The sequence below is a fragment of the Podarcis raffonei genome, chromosome 11 (assembly GCF_027172205.1).
Source record: "Podarcis raffonei isolate rPodRaf1 chromosome 11, rPodRaf1.pri, whole genome shotgun sequence".
NCBI lineage: Eukaryota > Metazoa > Chordata > Lepidosauria > Squamata > Lacertidae > Podarcis > Podarcis raffonei.
The window spans coordinates 14167925-14185273 of NC_070612.1; the positions used below are offsets into that span (position 1 = coordinate 14167925).

General features: G+C 42.4%; 1 protein-coding gene across 5 annotated transcripts in view; it reads left to right on the top strand.

Annotated features, from left to right (window-relative positions):
• The window catches only part of WDR7 (WD repeat domain 7), a 220620-nt gene that overhangs the window by 55117 nt on the left and 148154 nt on the right, over positions 1-17349 (top strand). The window lies entirely within an intron of this gene.

Consider the following 17349-nt stretch of genomic DNA (forward strand, 5'->3'; position numbering starts at 1 on the left):
AATGCAGTCTGTACTTTGGTGCAGCAGTTTCAACCCAAGCTAGATCATTTAGTTCATTTTATTGGTGAGCAGGAATTTGTTTATTTCTAATATAGCAGACATTTTTATGACAACGAGAAACGTTTTGCCCAACGGAATTGAATTTCCTTTTGTTGAGAGTGTTTTGTGTGTTAAATGCCAATTGATTTTTTTTGGAAAGATATATAATGATCTTGTTAAATCTAAATGGGATATATAATCTAGATTTACATGGAGATACTCTGTGCTGTTTCCAAGAACAAATGTCAGTAAAAAAATAACACTTATAATAATAATAATAATAATAATAATAATAATAATAATAATAATAATTTATTATTTATACCCCGCCCATCTGGCTGGGCCTCCCCAGCCACTCTGGGCGGCTTCCATAAAAACCAAAAATACAGTAAAATATCACACGTTAAAAACTTCCCTGAACAGGGCTGCCTTAAGATGTCTTCTGAATGTCAGGTAGTTGTTTATCTCTTTGACATCTGCTGGAAGGGCGTTCCACAGGGCGGGCGCCACTACCGAGAAGGCCCTCTGCCTGGTTCCCTGTAGCTTTGCTTCTCGCAATGAGGGAACCGCCAGAAGGCCCTCGGCACTGGACCTCAGTGTCCGGGCAGAATGATGGGGGTGGAGACGCTCCTTCAGGTATACTGGACCGAGGCCGTTTAGGGCTTTAAAGGTCAGCACCAACACTTTGAATTGTGCTCGGAAACGTACTGGGAGCCAATGTAGGTCTTTCAAGACCGGTGTTATATGGTCTCGGCGGCCGCCCCCAGTCACCAGTCTAGCTGCTGCATTCTGGATTAGTTGTAGTTTCCGAGTCACCTTCAAAGGTAGCCCCACGTAGAGCGCATTGCAGTAGTCCAAGCGGGAGATAACCAGAGCATGCACCACTCTGGCGAGACAGTCCGCAGGCAGATAGGGTCTCAGCCTACGTACCAGATGGAGCTGGTAAACAGCTGCCCTGGACACAGATTTGACCTGTGCCTCCATGGACAGCTGTGAGTCCAAAATGACTCCCAGGCTGCGCACCTGGTCCTTCAGGGGCACAGTTACCCCATTCAGGACCAGGGAATCCTCCACACCTGCCCGCCTCCTGTCCCCCAAAAACAGTACTTCTGTCTTGTCAGGATTCAACCTCAATCTGTTAGCCGCCATCCATCCTCCAACCGCCTCCAGACACTCACACAGGACCTTCACCGCCCTCACTGGTTCTGATTTAAAAGAGAGGTAGAGACTTAGTCTTTTGGCCTTAAGTTTAACCCCAGCACTATTTGTATTAAATAATTACATACAAGGTACATGGACACTACTTTGGTGGTGTTTGAATGTGGCAATAAACTATGGTATTTAGGTTATGAGAGAGGAATGATTCTCCTTTTCAGCTGGTTCTTGTCTTTGTCCTCTTCATCTTCTTTTCTGTGGTTTCCCCCAAAAATAGAATATGCCTATTTATGTCCCAGCCATCCTGTCCTTCAACCAATCAAATATGAGTGACACAGAATTCTCTCCCCGTCAGAACATTTTTTCTGTGAGTGACCAAGAGTTTCTACCCACAAACTAATAAAAAGTGTAATTTTGCAATCCTCTACCTCAGTATTTAAAATAACCCAGTTTTCCCAGACCAAGCCTATGTCACTAAACAACAGCCAACTCTCAACCACCAAGGAAGGATGCTTCCTATTACAACTTTAACCCATTAATCTCATACACATAAATTGCATCTAAATCAAACACTGTTCTACTAAACACATTTTTAAAGGTGCTTTCTCCACAGGTGTTGTTGGGTTACAATTCTCATTGGCCCCAGGCAGCATGAATGATGGGAGTTGTAGTCCAGCAACAACTGGAAGGCACCACATTAGCTGCCAATACCTAAGGTGCGCTGCAGGCCCTGTCATGAGCCACGAGAACAGGTGATCAAATACTGCAGTAGGAGAGAGCCCAAGAAACCAAAAAGATAGCATTATATTTCATGAATGAAAAACTCAATAACCCCTGCATAATCTCTATTAGAGAAACGCAAGAAAACTTGGAAGCATTCCATTATCTAAGACGCATGTCGAAAAAGAAACATAAAAGAATTAAATGATACAGACTTCCAACAGATTTATAGTCCTCAAAAAACCGAGCTGAAGAAGGCGTTTACTCCGAAACAGGGCCCTGTCCTGGTCACCACTACTGAGTCGTACATCTGATTCACACTCCGGATACTCCTTTTCGGCCCTATTTGATTCTTTATTTTTTATTCTGATTCTATATAATATGGGCTCCTTTTGACTGCCATTGAGACTTGTACAAAATAATTGTTGTGTACTGGTATTTTATGTACCTTTATACTATATCACTGCATATTTGAAACTACATTATTTCTGTACTTAAACGTTTTACCTTAAAACTATTGTACTTACACGTTGTGTTTAAATTTACTATTAGCTTCAAACTGTTATTCTTAGCAGAATATACACGTTTTTCTTTTCAACTCTCGAGTAGGAATTATTCCTTATATTGAAACTTGTGGCCTGAGCTCTTGGTATATTCTTTTTAGTGTATTTCCAACAAGAACTCCAATTTCTTTAATAATCTCTATTAGTGGCATCTTTTTTGTATATCAATTTCTATTCCATCCTTCTAGATGCTATGCATTATGTTTGCTTCTTTAATAGAAAAAAAAAGAATCATACAACCCAAAACAAACACAGCCAATATTTGCAAAAGGGCTTTTGCCCATCTTGGAATAATATGCTATGTACTATGCCATCGTACAGCTGCCTCTGGAAGTAAAAAGAAAAAGAAAAAAAAAGGTGAAGGACCCCTGACAGTTAAGTCCAGTCACGAACGACTCTGGGGTTGCAGCGCTCATCTCACTTTACTTGCCGAGGGAGCCGACGTTTGTCTGCAGATAGTTTTTCCGGGTCATGTGGCCAGCATGACCAAGGCACTTCTGGCGATACCAGAGCAGCGCACGGAAACGCTGTTTACCTTCCCGCCGGAGCGATACCTATTTATCTACTTGCACCTTTTGGCATACTTTCAAACTGCTAGGTTGGCAGGAGCTGGGACCTGAGCAACGGGAGCTCACCCCGTCGCGGGGATTCGAACCGCTGACCTTCCGATCGGCAAGCCCTAGGCTCAGTGGTTTAGACCACAGTGCCATCTGCATCCCACCCTCTGGAAGTAGAGGGATATTATTACACCAAACCATAGGTAGCACAAGGTATGATTTGAAAAAACCATTTCAAGCAAACCATTATTTCTGTTTTTCGGCTGATGTTTCAAATGACAAGGGGCAGTTTGCTGAGTTAAGCTTCCTTAAACATGATTTGTTGATGGCTCCCTGATTTGTCATTGGTCCCTCGGTTCTGTCAGGATCTGGCATGGTTTGGCAGCCCGAGATGGAGGAGGAGGAGGAAGGAGAAAAAGCAGAGCAGGGGCTTGAAGATTGGCACCCAGGTGTGGAAGTCCTCTCCCTGTGACTCTGGAGATCTGCCAGCTCTCTCCATTGCTCCTTCAGCAAGGGGGGGGGGGACAGGGACTTCAGCCAGCCAGTGGGAGGGACTGAGCAGGAGGAGGGGATTGAGTCAGGGCAGGGCACAGTCCTGTTGTCAAGATACAGGTGCCATGTCTGTGTTGGGATACTGCCAGGGAGGCAAAGTCCATCATAGCCCCCAAGCCGGCTGCCGGACGATCCATCGACCTCCCGTAGACAGGCAGTATCAGCAATTAGCGTCACGAAGCCTCAGAAATAGATTGCCACATTCTTAGGCTGGTGCACACTCTATCAGCAGAATTCACACAGCGAAAGATGCACAGCAGGAGAGCATATTTACAAGTTTATTCAGCGTTGGTCAGAACAAAGAAAAAAACATGACTGCCTGCTTCGGTATGCTCAGGCAACAAGAGAAACGAAAGCAAAGACACAACAGAAACATCCTGTGAACAGGAAATACGCAGACTCTGACACAAACATCCTGCTCCCTTTTAAGGTGGAACGGAAATATCCTAACAGTCTGTAGGTAGAATTAGACACCTCTGCCCAGGTGGAGAGCATGTTTGAACATGCAGGCCTCCTGGAAGATGAAGCGTGTTTTGTGAGTGAGCTCACCCTGCCTTGTCCTTAAAAGCTTGGGCAGCAAGGTACAGAAGCTGTTGGGACATCTTCATTGCTCCACTTCAGTCCTACATCTCTTGTCCTTCTTGTGTACCTTGGAGTCATTACTTCTCGGCCCACTACTTGATGCTGAGCTGCAACATTATTAGCCCAAATCCAGTTCTCTTCCTTATGCTCAAGGAAGAGCCACTTGTCATTGTGTTTTAGGACAGGGACGTGACAGTCATGACATCTCTGTTGAGCCTAAAAGTTCCTCACTGTCAGTGTTTACAACTTTTTCCAGATGTAAATGTTTTTTCCTCATTACTTTTTTTTTGAGATAATTTAAGTGCAAGTTAAAAAGGTATAACTGGCTTTGTTTAATTCAGGCATGGCCAAACTTGGCCCTCCAGCTGTTTTGGGACTACAACTCCCATCATCCCTAGCTAACAGGACCAGTGGTCAGGGATGATGGGAATTGTAGTCCCAAAACAGCTGGAGGGCCAAGTTTGGTCATGCCTGGTTTAATTGGTTTGCAATTAAAATTCAGTAGGCTATTTGCCAAATCTGTGTTATTCAAGGTTGAATTCTAGAATATTGTGTTTTGAGAAAATAAAATAAAGAAATAAACCCAAGCCATTGCATGGCAAGGCTTGCCTCATAAGAAACTTCATTAATTTTTTTTTTGGGGGGGGGGTTCATGTTTTTGTTGATTGTTCTTTATTTCTGTTGCACTTACAAATAAAAAATAGGTGGATAGCACCTTATTGCTAGCAGTGTTAGTGAGGGCTGTTGTAGAAAATGCCCTAATATTAGTTGTACTGAAGAGTATGGTATTGATTTGTGCCATTAGTCTCTTTCTGATTTGCTGAAGAACTGAGTTTTTTTTTAATGCTAATGGAAATAAAGAGCTTTACAAAACACAGTGTAAGAATACGGGAACACATTTCTGCAATAAAGCAAGTGTCTAGGAAGCTTTTAAAATATATATCTGTCCAAGTTTGGTTTGGTGCAGACTATGCCCATGTATATAGCATGTGTTAGGCATTGATTTATGGTACACTATTTATTTTAAGAATTTATAAACTGCACCACCATCCAAAGGTGGATTTTGGGGCAGTCTGCATCAAAATTTAAAATCCACAATGCAATGTAAATCATAGACAAACAGAATTGCAAAATTGAACAGAACGAAACTAGTCAACCAACTAAAAATTGGATATGCACACATTTATCATGTCAGCTCACACATTCTTTTTTTTAATAAAAAGCAGGTTAAAAACAATTATAATAAAATAAGCAATGATTAAATATAACATGGTATTAAAACAAGTCCAAATTAAAATCAAGACAAGGTCATATAACAAGAACAGACTATGAGAACAGCATAGCTCAGAGCAAACTTACAAAGCTACAGCAAGATTTAAAAGACCCTGGGGAAGTAAATGGGGCTTCACCTGATGTGCAGGAAGCCATCAGAGTAGCTGCCGGGTGGGCCTTCCTAGGATACAGTATTCCATAACTTGGATATCACAGATGGAAGGACACTCTTCACTCATAGCTCCAAAACAACAACTTCCTCATCTTTTTCTTCTTGCAAAGAAAGCTCAGCTTTCTTTGCTCATCTCAGGGGGGGGGGGACAGGGAACTCAACAACTTTTGTGCCTGGCTTTTCACTTTTTGAAATACGGCAGCCCTAGGAGCCAACAAGGACATGCCTCCAGCAAGGATGGAAGGGTCCAGGTCTGTGCTTGTCGGAAGATGCCATCTTCCAGACACCCTAGTCTCTGGCTGTGTAGATCTTTAAAGAGGTAGCACTTCAGAGTAGCACAGAGTAGCTTTATCAGAGGTAGCACTTCGGATTGAGCCTGGAAACAACCTGGAAAGGTGGCCAAGTATTGTAACATGCGATCTCAGGCAGCATTTACGCAACCGTATTCTAACATTTCAGACCATCTTCAAATATAGTATACCCTGTAGAAGACACTGCCAAACAAAAGGTTACCAGGACATTCTCTTCCTGTGCATGTAGGGTCATAGCCGATGCACCAGCCTAAGCAGGTAAAATGGTGCTACCAACCACTTATTCCTCTGATGTTACGGATGGATCAGTTGTTGTTGTTTAGTTGTTTAGTCGTGTCTGACTCTTCGTGGCCCCATGGACCAGAGCACGCCAGGCCCTCCTGTCTTCCACTGCCTCCCGCAGTTTGGTCAAACTCATGCTGGTAGCTTCGAGAACACTGTCCAACCATCTCATCCTCTGTTGTCCCCTTCTCCTTGTGCCCTCCATCTTTCCCAACATCAGGGTCTTTTCCAGGGAGTCTTCTCTTCTCATGAGATGGCCAAAGTATTGGAGCCTCAGCTTCACGATCTGTCCTTCCAGTGAGCACTCAAGGGTGATTTCTTTAAGAATGAATAGGTTTGATTTGGATAGCTTAGATGGATCAGTTAGCACCTCCCAAATTACTTACCTGGTCCTTATGAATATAGACTCCCTTGTACATGTGTTATAATGGATCCTGGAGTTCCTATGTCCACCATTTGTCCTTCTTTTAAGAAGCAGCTTTATATATACAAACGAATATGCTAAGTGGACCTGTTGCCTCCCCATGACCTAGTGCTCTGGCTTTTGAAAGTGGAGAAATGCTTTATGCAGCTGTAAGAATTCAGTGGGTTGAACAGTAAATTAAAGTAGGAAATGAAAGAAAACTTGGTGGATGATTATCAAGATGACTGATTCTAGGGTAACGTAATGTTTTCTCACTTCTGATTTCAACTGATTAATAAGAAGATACTTTTAAAAAGCCAAGTTACGCAGTTTGGGCAACTTTGCACAAATTTGCTTAATTTGTGTATATGTGTGTCAGAATTTGATGATGTTATAAGGCTGTGATGCAGAGTTCCCTCTGTGGTGTTACATTATCTGCGCATACCGAGGAGCCTTGTAGGGCAGCATCAAATGAGATGGAAAAGGTCCTGCTGAAAGGGAATAGTTTCTCCTCTTCTGCACTCCCTTGGGTGCTGGTGGAGAAGCAATTTGGGTGCAAGTGCTTTTCATGTACTTTTGCACAGGTTTTCCTGGATCCTGATCTCACCCTTTTTTTGTATTCTTGCCTTTGCCAACGACTCTTTTGCCTTATTTGGTATGCAGGATGGATGCTGCTAAAGGAATAATTTAAGGTTTCGCACAGAATCATTCCCAGATTAGTAGGGTTCTTCTCTTGGTCTGTTGCTGATTAAAGCAGGTGAAGAAGGGAAGGGATGATGACCTGGTGCAATGGTAGTTGATTGCTGGTCTGACTTTCATTACTGTGTCCTGTTTTTGTAAGGGGAGTCGTCCCCCCCACTGGAACAAGTTAAGCCATGTTTTCTGATGGAGGAAGTTTCTTTTTCCTTGCTTTCTGGGTCTAGATCCTGAATTGGGGAAGTTTCGGATGCGGCTCTGGAGGGTCAGAGTTCAAAGCAAGAGCAGTTGTCATTTCGTTTTTTTACATTCATTGTCAAAATTTAGTATCATTACTAAACTACAAGTCCCTTAACTATTAGAGATAATGGTGCTGGCTATAAATCTAGGCACTTGGGATGAATTGCCCATTATTCAGGATACACTGTATATTTTGTACTTTGTAAAGCTCTTGGAAACTTATGTTGACATCGAGCAGTATATAAATAAATACAAACTGGTACACACTGATACTGTTGATTACAAACCTGGTAGTAATTATCATTACTCAATAACTGCAGTGTTAGGGCTGCAATCCTAATCCAGTTGTACGCAGTGTGACTTATTTCCAACTGAATATGCATAGAGTTGCATTACAGATGACGGGCTGCATCTGAAACAGTTGTCTTGGATTAGGCTATAAAGCTCAACCCTTAAGGAGTCTGTGCATATCCCTTTGATCTAGCACCTTAGCCATTTTATATACTTCAGACTACAATCCTGTACCCAATTTACCTGGGAATAACGGGAACCGAGGCTTACTTCTGAGTAGACTCTTACAGGGTTGCACTGTTAACTGAAACCATTCAATATACTACTAGAAATCAGAGCTAATATCTGCGTTTGTTTCTTCAGCAAATCTACTGATGCTCACAAATCTTAAATATTGGATGAGCTGTTAAGGATTTTCATAAAGGAATGTAAAATCCAGCTATGTTCTTTGTATGCCTGCCTGCCTTTCCCTGCAATTTTTCACCTGCCAAATACCTTACTCATTTAACATTTATTGTAGCAATTCTGTGGTCTAGTAACCTCTCTTACTCATATTTTTCATAGTTTATGTTTACAACTTAATTCTCTAAAAGCCCTGGCTGTATGAAGTGATTGCTTCCTCAATTAGTTCAACACTTGTACCTTTTAAAATCCATTTGTTGGCTATGAATATATAAAACAAACACTGGGATTTAATCAGTGTAATGTACTGATGTAACTATATTTTGCTTTTAGAAGCATTACATTTTCATATACAGTAATCACTGTGTTTCTTCTGCAGTTTAAGAGCAGTTTGTCATCTTTTAGTTCCTTTACAAATCCATATGTCTTAAGACTGCAAAGAACCTATGGCAGTTCATGGGTTCTCTTCCAACAAACTATCATAATTGGCATCGCTGGCATAAATATATGCATGCATTGACAGAGCAGTGAGATCCAGATTTAGTTTTTTCCCCATCTATGAGTGTTGGAAGTCAACTTTGCTATGTCTGTATGAAGACAATATAGGATTTGGAGGAGACGTGCATATATATATATATATATTATGTACACACATACACACACAGAGAGAAGAACCACTGGTGGAAGGCAGTCAACATGAAATAACACAAACACATTTTGATGCTACAGAAAATTAAAATACAGAGGAAAATGAGCATTTAAAATTGGTAAAAAACTTAGTATTGATTTGGAGATTTCTAGAAATGCTGAGAAACAGAAAAAGTCCAGGTCTCTTTTCAGACTGTTGTGTCCCCACAGCTTGAAGAATATGACTGCATACAGCAGTGGTTCTCAAAGGGTGTGGCACACCGCCCTGGTGTGGCAGGAGAAGATGGCAAGTGTGGCAGGAAGATTCAAGGACAATTGAAGAAACATTGAAACATTTCAGTGTAGTATAATAATATAGTATAGTATCAAAATGACTATTTGTGCTTATGAATGTTCATCAGCTTAGAAGCTCGCAATACACATGACTAGGGGGAAGAGCAATATACTATTGTAGCTGGAAGGGGGCAGTTTCAGTCTCTGATATCCCTTCAGGTATTTTCCTGGTACAAAACAAGCAGCATAGGCAGTGTTAAACCAGGGTTACAGTCGCCAAAACGGAATGCCTAGTTGCAATTTTGGGGCCAGACCACTCGAAAGCCGTATTTTTAAATACGACCTTTTTGGTTCCTGAAATTCATTCTGATTGTGCAGATGGATATAAACAGAGAGAATTCTGCAGGATGTGTTGCTGGTGTGTGAAAACAGTCAAGATCCATGGATCTGTAAATTAAACATCTTGAAGGTCCCAGGCCACAGAGAAGTTAGGCTGGCCTCAACTAGAGCCAGGGCTTTTTCGGCTGTGGCTCCGACCTGGTGGAACACTCTGTCACAAGAGACCAGGGCCCTGCGGGACTTGACATCTTTCTGCAGGGCCTGCAAGACAGAGCTGTTCCGCCAGGCCTTTGGCCAGGGCACAGCCTGACTCCCTCCCTCGGCAATCTTCGCGGAGCTCTGGCCCAATGGTGGCCAGTGGCTTGAATTTAATTAATTTTATAATGAATGATTTTAGAGTGTTGTTTGTGTTGTACTGTTGTATTGTTTTATTGTTGTTAGCCGCCCTGAGCCCTGCTTCGGCTGGGGAGGGCGGGATATAAATAAAATTATTTATTATTATTATTATTATTATTATTATTATTATTATCATCATCCCAAGACATGGGTGAGAAACCATTGGTCTCAGGTGGCTGAGAGCCAGGTGCAAAATGTGCCTGTTACCTAGTGAATTTCAAATGCTGAGCATAGGCTATATCCCTTGGAAGTTTCGAGGGGTAGACGGCAGCCTTTAATGCAGGAAATTGCAAAAGATAGACCAGATAGGTTGAGGCTCTTCAGCATGAAATACTTTGTGGCCACTTCAACTTCTAGAGGGTTAAATTCATACTGTTTCCCCTTTCTCCCATTAATGATATTGGTGAAGACTTATTTGCAAGGAAAGTGGGAAGTCACTGGTTGTATCTGTATGGCAAGGATGATCAAGACTGATCAAATAAGGATGGTCAAATATGGGGCATTCCCCATATTTGTGCTGAGTGGGGATTTGAATCCTGCCCCCCACCCATCCTAGTCCAGTGCCCTAACCTAGGGTTGCCATATTTCAGAAACCCAGGACAAAGCACCACCTTTCAGAAATTCCCCCCGGATGTCAATTCCACCCTTGAAATCCTGGCGATGTCTGGGAAAATCCAGACATATGGTATCCCTATCTAACCACTTCGCCACACAGGCTTTTTGTTTATGGGGTGCCAACATCAGCTTTACCTGCTCCATCTCCCCCATAGCACAATTGCTATGTTTTGGGCAGATTTCCCCCAGCTCTTTACAGGAGAAATGGGTGGGTATCTGGACACCCCTTCAAACCACAGAAATATATTGCTTTTGAATCAGATGAGTGGATCCGCATAGAAGGAATTGTAATCAAATTAATAATTGGATCCCGGCCCCTAACTAAGCACATTAGTCTATTGAGAACTTACAGTCATCCCCTTTAGGAGAAATTCGGATTGTATATAATTTTATACTTTCCTTTTAACTTCTCGTATAGCCTGCTGTGATGTCATAGCGAGAGGATTATGACTTTAGGTGAAAGATGAACAGCAGGGCCAGATGAGCTCTCATAGAAATGCACTCCCAATCCTTCCCTACCGTTTTGGTAATAAGCAGAACATACAGGGGAAACCGAGTGGGATGTTTTGGGACTTGAACATGTTTTTTCCTTGCTTCTCCTTTCCTCCTTTGTTTTTATTTTAAAGGGTTAATTCTTTAAAAGCTGCTTTGGGTGGGAGCTAGGGTGATACGCTTTTTGTAACTGCTTTAGTCCTGATGGTGAGCAGTATCCGTCCACCTAAAACACATTTTCTCTCTCTTCCAACACAGCTGTACAACTCTTGCACCCTGCTTATCATGGGCATAGATTGTGTGCAGTCGCCCCTTGCACAGCCAACTCCAAAATCATTGAATTATGCCATATATTATTCCATTCTCTTTTTGAATTAAAAGGGCAGCTGGGGGGGGGAGGGGGAGGGAGAAGAGAGATGGAAAGCCAGTGTTGCTGGATAGAATGAAACAAAAGAATTTTTTTTAATGGAGGCAATAAATACATTTATAAAAGTTGATAATGAATTATTGGCAGGGTTCCATTGCTCAACAAAAACCAAACGTTATAGGTTGTAATTCTGTGCGCAGTTTCCTGGGAGTAAGTCTCATTTAATTCAGTGGGGTTTCCTTCTGAGTAGACACGCTTTGGATTGTGCCCTTCGCAAAGTATCATGTTAAATTCCAATAAGCAGATGATGCGACATATTATTCGGTGTGCCCAGTTCAAATACCTGGTAATTTTATGATCATTCATCTGTGCATTTAGATTATGCTTTAGTTTAGTTCTGATCGGTTTTTTCTTCGCACACGCATATACGCAGTGCTCTCTTTCTAGAAAAATAGGTGCCCTCACCATGAAATTGTTACAGTAAGTGCCACACTTTTTAACAAAACAAAACAAAAACAGGTGCCAGCACTGCATGCCCTCAAGTACCCCCTTTTTTTAAAAAGTGCTGCTATATTCCAGTAAGGTAAAAAAAGTCAAAGGACCCCTGGACAGTTACGTCCAGTCAAAGGCAACTATGGGGTTGCAGCGCTCATCTCGCTTTCAGGCTGAGAGAGCCGGCGTTTTCTGTAGACAGCTTTCCGGATCATGTGGCCAGCAGGACTAAACTGCTCCTGGCACGACGGAACACTGTGATGGAAACCAGAGCGCACGGATATGCCATTTGTCTTCCCACCGCAGCTGAACCTATTTATCTACTTGCACTGGCTTGCTTTTGAACTGCTAGGTTGGCAGGAGCTGGGATAGAGCAACGGAAGCTCACCCCGTCATGGGGATTCAAACCGCCAAGAGGCTCAAAGTTTAGACCACAGTGCCACCCGTGTCCCTTATTCCAGTATGTCACCATCAACATAGCACGGTGATATGTCTTTGTGTCTGACAGACAAAAGATCCTTATTCTACTTCTACACATTTGATAGCTGCCTTTCTCTGTCCACAAGGAAAGCAGCATGTTGGGGAGAAACATGGAAGCTTGTTGGCAAGCTGGATTTCTAGAAGGACTCTGCCTAGTGCAGCAGAGTAAGATTTGGGTACCTCCATCTTCCTGTGCATAGCCCCAGTGTCCTCTTCTATCCCCCTGGTTCTTATTACTGCTGTTACTTGTGACGGTGTCATCTGTGGCCTTTCGTGCTGGCACCATATTTGTTTTCTGCAAATAGTCCAATTAAGCTGCTGCGTCGGCAGTATCTGTACGGTTCCAGTGGCTTGGAAATGACTGGGAAGGTTACTTGTCAGCCTCGGGGAAGGGGAAATCCTCCCTTGCGAACATTTGGTGATTTGCATCATGAACACTGGCTGATTCAGTTCCTTCTAGATTTTCATCCATAGTATTTCATAGGGCAGTCTTGTTTTCTGACTGGGATGGTAATTCATGGATTTTGACTCAGGAATTTAGACACTGTCTCTTAAGGCAGATATATATATACCGTATATATTACTCCTGAAACCCAAAATCAGCATTCACAGCATTGTCAGGGGGTGGGGAAATAAGTGTATATATCAGCATTTCCCCCTGTTGTCAATTGTTAGGGGTTTTGTGTTTTGTTTTCTTTCGTTTTTGCAAGAAGGGATATTTTTAAGCATGGATGTTAATCTGTTCATGCTATCTGAATTTCCTTGTACGCACAGTTCTTAAAGTTACTGCACCATTGTATTCTGCCTAATCATCGATGTGGTGAAATGTTGGGGTCCTGTGTGAACCTTAGAAAATGCTATTTTCATTATAGCTACAAGAGGGTCAAATTGGTCTGTATGTAATGTTGGTTCTTCAAATCGAAATGCATTTTGAAAGGACTCCCCCCCCCCGTGTGTGTGTATGCACACACACACACACACACACACACACACAATATAATTCCAGGTTTCCTTCCCCTACCCAGCACCACACACACACATACACATCTTTTTCGGTCAGACCAACATCTTTTCTTAAAATGTGAAAATGATTGTTTTCTAGAATATAACACTGGATGTACTTGAAATCTTTGAGCACTCGATTTGTCCAGCAGGCAATAGAAATTCTGATATATTTTATATGTCTGATGGTGCTGCAGATAGAAAAAAATGGCTGCTGTGTCTTTAATGGAAAGCAAAAGGTTATCTTTCTGTGGCCTTTGTGTATATGTGCTGATGTGGATGTAGGCAGCCAGACAGGCAATGTGTGCAAAGAGACTAGGGAACCGACTGTGGATCGATAGAAATAGTGTGAAGTGAATTAATGTGAGGCAGGCAGTCTGTCTGTCATAAGGATTGCAGGGAATGTGGGGCAGTCCTGGTCAGTCACTGCAGAAATCTCTTTCCAATAAATTTAAACCTTCTGTCTGGAAATAAACTATAGACAAACTTGCACCTCCCATACTGTTAAATTCTTATTTATTTAGATAGCATTTTCGCAAAAAACTGTGAATACGCTAACGAAACAGAACCAAAAAAACCATATTTGCAGGATGCTTTATATGAAATGAGCTTTGCACCTTTGAAATGATCCTGTATATCCATATTAGCACTCCAAAAGAAAAAGCAATAAATTCTTTATAACAAGTATGATTCTGTCCCTATGTATCAATACCTGCTTCTTTCAAATTAAGGCTGCAATCCTGTGCACAGCTACATGTGCATGAGTCGTATTGACTTTAAGTACACATAACAGCTCTTGGGATTTCAGCCTACAGCTGTGCATTATTATGAAGCCTTACAGTATTCAGAGCTGTACTTTGAAATTTTCGCAGAGCTTTCAGTTGAATATTGGGTCGTGAATATTCAAAATGGAGAAGGTCACATCAGAAATGTTAGTCCAATAAGATCTAATTTTTAGTAATTCAGAGAACTGAATGCAATTCGGATATGTAAGCCCTTTTAGTGGTTGATACAAAGAAGTGTGTGTGGGGGGGGTCCTGGTAAGGGGGTGGGAGGAATTTTTCTGCGCCCTGCATTAGAGGTGGCCAGCCCTCTCTTTGGGATCTTAAGAGGCAATGGTAAAGGAGTCAATGAACAGTATCCAACTACCTTATTCCTTCACTGCAATGATTTGTGCATGCAAAGCGGAACTTTTCCCATACACCCCTTAAATGAGGGTTTTCTCCCAACCCTCTGGAGCAGATATGGGGAGGGCACAGGGTGATCATGGGAAGAGGCAGAGTGTTCTGTTGTGCAAGCAAAAATACCGATGGAACAAGTTAGTTGGATGCCATCCGCTGTTACTTGCTAGGTTTTGCCAAAGGCTTTGGCATTCTGCTGAGTTCCTGGATAGCCCCAGCCTCTGGAATCCCGATTGGTGCATGTAAATATCATTAGGTCCCTCTGCTTGGGCTACTGACTTGCGTGCCTTTAGTTCTGCATGCTCCCTGCCTGCATTGATCCTGCTATTTACTATGCTTTGCTGTTTCTTACTGTTCCTAATCCCTGCTATTTTTGTGGAGTTAGCTCCTTATTTTCTGAATTCCCCTTTGCCCCTCATCTCATGAGCAAAACTCTCTGCTATTGGTTTGTGCTTGACTCGTGGATTCTCTTATGAAACCACCATTTGGCTCGTTGCTTTGCCCAGATTTCTGATCCAGCTTCTGTTAGCCCACGGTATATCGTGCTTCGTCTGATTCTCATTTAGTTTACACTTCCCATCTCCACTGAGTCTCTAATCCTGACAGCTGCCCATCCTCCAGTCTCAGATCCTTGTGATGTTGACAAAGGTTTGCTGCAGTTCTGGCCAGCACCTGAACCCCGCCACCCCTTGCTAGGTCTGCAATCATGATTTCTTTTCTTTTCTTTTTGCCACAGTTGTCACTTTTGCTACAACACATTTTCTTTTAAACTGGAAGCCGGAGGAGGTGGCTGAATTGAGCCAAAACACTTCTGAATGACAAACCCATTTAATCCTTGTGGGTGCTAAGAGTCCAGTGATAACGGTGGGAAGATTATTTTACATATAAGCTGGCCTCCTAAAACATTTTTTTTTTTTTAGCATTATGCCTGATAGGCCATGAATGAGTCTTTGCACCATGTCTTAGGTTGATTCCATGCCTACCTGCTCAACACTCTGACATGAAATGATAAATCATGTATGTAAAGCATTGGACTGTTCAATGGAGGCAGTTCATACTTAGATCACTGAGTGCCATTTGAGTAATGAGATGCTAAATGCTGCTCCTATGTACTGGTGACATGCCCTGGGCTTCCCTTCACCAAATTGCCCATCTGCATCAAATACCATTAAAGCAGTGTCTAGTTCTGATATGTTACCTCTTAGTTAAGGGTTGCATTGTGTTCTTGCAGTAGTGAAGCCCTTCCAGCATCAGCTACAACCTGATACAGATGGAGCCTCTAGCGCCGATGTTCTGCTTGTTTATTTGACAATTTCTACGCAGCCACATCGCTGTGGTCTAAACCACTGAGCCTCTTGGGCTTGCCGATCAGAAGGTCGGCGGTTCGAATCCCCGCAATGGGTGAGGTCCCATTGCTCGATCCCAGCTCCTGCCAACCTAGCAGTTCGAAAGCACATCAAAAGTGCAAGTAGATAAATAGGGAAACGGCGTTTCCGTACCTGCTCTGGTTTCGGTGTTCTGTTGGGCCAGAAGCGGTTTAGTCATGCTGGCCACATGACCCGGAAAACTGTCTGTGGACAAACGCCGGCTCCCTTTTACACAGCCACATAGCTCCGTAGAGCTCTTGTGGTGGTGTACATCACATCGGAAAACATTGTAAAATGGCTACCATCAGAAGTACCTCACTGAGTGTGTGGCCTTAGGCTAGTCTCTCACTCTCAGCCAAACCTACCTCACAGGGCTGTTGTGAGGATAAAGTGGGAAAAAGGAAAACCATGTACACCACCTTGAGCTACTTGGAGGAAAAGGGAGTATATAGATGTAATAAATAAAGAATGGCTGCTACCCCGCCCCCCATGATGTCTCTAAAATAACCTAATTATTGAGCAGCTGATCAATTTGTTCGAAAGAATAAGGCCATGTTTTAAAACACCAGAATAATAATTTCTACCATTTTATTTCAAAAAAGAGAATAAGAGTTGGCCTGATTAACTGCTCTGGGAAGAGAATTCCATTATGGCGGCATCACCACCACTAAGGCCCCGTTGCTGGTCTTGACTAGTATAGCAACAGTTAAAAGGAAGTTGGAGCTAGGCCTCATCTACTGATCTTAATCTGCAAATAGGCTAAAGTTTCCTCCCAGCCTGCAGGAAACAGGTATGGCAACAAACGACTTAAAAGAATAGAAAATATAGGCAAACTATATAAGAGGAACGGAGTAGGACTTCTCCCATCCTGTACTGAAGTAACCACTTTGCGTCACATCCACTGTATTTTGGACATCAATTATTTATTCCTTATTTCGTATATAAAATAAACTTATTTGTTGGATTTGCTCTTTATTGGTTATCTAGAAAGCACCGGAGAATAGGAAGGTCAGGCTTGGTAATGCATGCTCTTGTTCATTGACTTTATTTCAAAAAAGAAGCCATATTTCACAGTCTGTCTCCATCTGATTTATTTCTGTTTTTCACATTCTCTGTTCTTTTCTCCTTTTTTCCCCCCTCTGGGTTGCTGCGGCTGTCTTCTTTTTTTATTATTTATGATTTCCCCCCCCTCTCCATGGAGATTCGGATGAAATCTCACAGATGATTTGTTTTGTGAATAATAAATATTACTCCCAGCTTTTGAATGTTAAATATAAGCTCATCTAAGCAGTGGTTTCAATGGAAGCTATGAATGCTTTCTAAAGAGTACTTTCGTACTTGCCACCAGCACTTCCTTGTTAGTTTAGAACAGGGGTGTGGGTAGTCTTTTTGTACTTGAGGGCCACATTCCCTTGTGAGCATCCTCCTGGAAGCCACATGCTGGGAGTGGAGGGGCCAGA